The sequence below is a fragment of the Chinchilla lanigera genome, unplaced genomic scaffold, assembly GCF_000276665.1.
Source record: "Chinchilla lanigera isolate Chin_1 unplaced genomic scaffold, ChiLan1.0 scaffold00148, whole genome shotgun sequence".
NCBI classification, from domain to species: Eukaryota; Metazoa; Chordata; class Mammalia; order Rodentia; family Chinchillidae; genus Chinchilla; species Chinchilla lanigera.
Genome location: NW_004955549.1, coordinates 1,586,678 through 1,591,108, shown reverse-complemented (window position 1 = coordinate 1,591,108; position 4,431 = coordinate 1,586,678).

Here is a 4,431-nt window from a genome sequence, read left to right as displayed (position 1 = left end):
CGGGCTGGGCCATGGGCAGCGCCGCCGAGCACACGCGGCCGGCGCAGCGAATCCCGGGGCCCCGGCTCGGGTGGGACAGGGCAGCTGGGGAAGAGGCGCGGGCTCCCGCGGAGACCCAGCGCTGGCGGCGGTCCGGGCTGCCAGCTCGCGGAGCACCTTGCAGGCGGGCGTTTTGGAGCTTAATCCTGGGGAGGGGAGGAGCAGGGGGAGGAGCGGGAGCAGGAGGAGGGACGGAGGAGGCCGGGCCCTGAGGGAGCGCGTCGGGCAGAGAGGAGCGCGAGCGCCCACTGCTGCCCGGCCCGCGGCTCGGGCTCCAGTCCAAGGGGCGGGACCAGCGAGGCCCGGAGGGTGGGGCGGGATTAGGTGACTCGGGATTAGTTGACTCCGTCATCACTGCCGACCTGGGAGGGCCGATCCACTTCCTGACCCGCTTCTGGTCAGAGCTTGGAGCCCATCCGTTCCGCGCTCTCCAGTTGTGCAGGTCCCAGGACCTGCGCTCCGCCGCGCGTGCGGGCCCCGCGTGTTCCCTGCCCTGTAGGTGACCCACCTCAGACGCCGGCAGCCTGCGTGCGCGGGAAGCGGGAGGCGGGGTGCATGGGCCGAACCCGTGCTGCAGCCGCTTGGGGACGAGGAACCGCAGGAGGAGCCGGCTTCGAAGTGCGCGGGTCGCCCTGAACCCGCCCTCCGCGCCGGCTGGCGGGTGGGACCCTGGATGCGGACGGAGAGGAGAGCGCGGGTCGCAGTTCCGCTTTGCTTCTGCTAGGGCGCTGAGGATTGCAAACGTCAGCTTTGAAATTGAAAAGCGAAGTCCTTCTGGCCCTGTCCCAGTTTGAAAACTGGGAGATTTTCAGAGAGAACGCAGCATCCCACACTAGATCAATGTGAGATTTGGAGCGGTGTAAATTGGGAATCTCTAAACTGAGCTGCCTGCTCACCTAAGCCAAAATAGGTGGTTCCAAAGTGAAGTCAGCAAAAGCCCTCCTATATATATGAACTTTAAAAAATCAAGTGCACATCAAAGTAATTTCTTTTAGATGCGATTTCAATACATTTCTTATATTTTAAATTTTGTAAGACAAATCTTTGAAAGGAGTCAGATTTGCCATTTATATATATTTTTAATTAATATTTTTCTGCCTTTAAAGAGGGTTCTTTTAAAACCTTGACCCCTTAACCCTTAGCCTCTATCCTTTTAGAAGAGAAGGCAATGCCAGCTATAGCATTTTCTGGACCAACGCTTCCTTTTGAAAAATAAGCTTTTAGGCGTTTTAACGTCTCTGGCTACTACTCTGAGTCAGAGTAATGTTGGCATGCCCATTTTAGGTGAAAAATGTGAATTTTAAAAAGTCACTTTAAGGCTGCACTTTGAAAAGCCTTAGCGCTTAAACTTACATTTAAAAGAAGAGCTTTTCTCCCCGATTCTGTGAAGCTGTGTAAAACCAGGTATGAAGTTGTTCCGGTCAAATGGGAGTCTGAGATAAAGCCCTGCCAACGACCCTGTCTTTAAGCTTCTCCTAACAGCCAGGCATATTGCAGACCACGAGTTCTTCAGAATTTGGGAGCAGTTATGATGCTCTTTGTTGGTTCAAATAGTTTGTTTAAGGGTGCAAAGCCTTAAGTGCACATGGTTTGAATTTCACAACTCATTTGTGAGACAAAAGGAAGGATCAGCAAAGATTCTCTTTGCATCCTGGCAGATTAGCTGACCTACCTGATTGCTGCCTAATAGGTCTTGAGAGAAGCCAGGCCCTAAACGCAGGCCCCAACCCTGGGTCTGGATTAGTGGCTTCCATTTGCAGAAATGACTCCAAGCCTATCGGACAAATGACAAAAATTTGACGACCGTCTCTCTTTCTCTCTCTGCAACCATTAATTGGTCAATAATTAATGTTCGGGGCTGGGGATTTAGCTCAGCGGCAAAAGCACCTGCCTGGCAAGTGCAAGGTCGTGAGTTCAGTTCCTGGTATTGGAGAAAAACCAAAAAAAAAAAAAAATAATAATAATTAATGTTCTTATGTTTAAATAAGGAAACGTTTGACAGGAGTTTTTTCTTCCTTTCTTTTCCGTTTTATGTCTCCGCTCAGCCATTTGCTGCCTCCCCTAGGCTTCTGCTCTGAAGTCTTCTGGGCCTGAGTTGGGCTTCCTAACTAGATGCTCATACGGTTCCTATTCTTATTTAAATATGAGTGTCCTGCAAATCCTCAGTCCCCAGTACAGCACTGTTCAGAAGTAGATCCTAGAGAGATGATTGGATCATGTGGGTGTCGACTCATCAACTGATTAATCTATTGAAGAGTTCACAGCTGAATGAGCTACTGGAAGTTGGAGCCCTCTATTAAAATGTAGGTCGCTGGGGACGTGTCTTTGAAGGTGTGTCTTGTCCTCCAGCCTCCATCTGGTCCTCTCTGCCTTTCTCTTTCCCCTTCCTGGCTGCCGTGAGGCAAGCAGCTTTTCTCTGCCAGGCCCGTCCTCCATGAAAGTTCTATCTTGGAGCCAGCCCACCATGGACTGAAACCTTCGAAACCTTGAGCCAAAATATAACTGTCCTCCTTTAAGTTGCTTTTCTCAGGCACTTTGTCACAGTTCTGCTATAAAGCACAAACATTTCAGTAAAAGTGTCTGCTTCAGGATCACTTCGACAGCACATTGGAAGTGCCTTGAGCAGGGAACCCTGACATAGTTATTGCTCCCTGGAATTTTGCATGGTGTCTAAAACATACTGTGCTCAAATAAATAAATCCATTTATTATTTTAAACATTTGTAGATTTAATTTCCTTTAAATTGTGACTATTTAGGTCAGACGTACTATCTCTGTTTCAAAGCTGAAGGTGTAAGAATGGAGACTCTACTAGAACATGGTGGTAGTGACCTAGAGAAGCAGTCGCCCTTCATGGTTGTTATCAAGAGGGACATGAGAGAGCATTAGTAGGTGATCACAGCACTGCTAATATTTAAGTGGTTAGAATGTTTATTGAGCATGTAGTATGTATTCAACACAGTGCCAGAGGTGGAGAGCAAAATGACAGGTTGAGACGTCACCATTGACCAAAAGGCAATTTTTCTGGAGAAAAGATTTTGTGAAAATCTGGTATTGGGTAAGCAGGTAAGCTATATTCACAGAAGATGAAGGCTCGAGGAATGAAGTGGAAATCAATGTGACTGACCTATGAATTTGGTCAACATTCTGCAATAACAGCCGTTGATACGGCCGGGGCTTCTATACAAAATGAATTATATGTTACATCTTCTGCATTTTGTCATTGAATGCACCAGAGACAGGAGGGATTTCTCCAGGGCAGCTCGCCTCTAGTAAAAACTGGATTTCTACTCCAGTGCTGTTTGTAACTCAATGGTTTGCTTGTACTCATTTTGGTTATTGTCTTTCCTACAAATGCATAATGTAGTTTATGATGGGGACTAATGGGGGCTGGAGGAAGATCAAGGGAAGGGGTGGCAGGGAGGGAAAGAAAAGGTGTTCTTGCTTCTTCTGAAGATGTGTAAGATCCACATTCACTCTGCCTACCCAGACTCCAGGGGGATTTTCCCTGCAACCACTATCTACTTGGGCTGGCTTGTGTTCTACCTGCTTTCATAATGGCTGCTTGAATCTTTAAGGTTAATAGCATGAATATTAAGGAGTCCAGTGGGATTCTTTACAAGTGGAGGAAATTGGGATCAGGTTAAAAATCCAATTTTAATAAACTTTCCAAGTCCCGATTTAGGTGGTATGCTAATGGCTCTTACTGCTGAATCACCTGAAAAGTCAAATGTATTTTTAAAATGTCTTTGTTGTATGGAAAGCTTGATGGATATTGCTTAATTGTGCATTGTGCATTCCAGTCTGCATAGAACAAGATCATCTGTAAGGCTGAAGAGTGCTGATAGGAAATGTTGCTTTCTGCAGAGCTGACTGTGTATAGGCAGTGTGCAAGATAATTTTCACTGGTTTTGACCAAAACAAAGAGAGCATGATTACTCTGCCAGAAAGTGGTATCCTCAAATAACTCCACTAATTTGATTGTGCTGAGGTCTAGAATTGTTTCTACTTCTTTTGATTTGCTAATTATCCAGAGCAGTATGCTTGTGAGGAAGGAAATGAGGGTCATGTCTATAAAACATGGAGGAGCGTGAGTCCTTCCAACTCGGATCACCCATTGCATGCCTCCCCGCAGCTCCCAATCTATCTATAGATATGTGTAGAGTCTGCCAATCTGTGGTTAATGGTCTCCTTGATAATTTTTTTCTGAAAACATGACTTTTGTTCTTCTCCTACCAGATTTACTATTGGCCCATGTGGTTATAGGGTAATTTATGACTTTATGACTTTTGTCTCTGTGAGCCCCTTCCTCGCCTCTGTGATTTAGGTATGAATGTCCTCCTCATGCCCATCTGTGAAAAGTTTAGCCCTCAAGCTGGTGGTAACTGAAGGT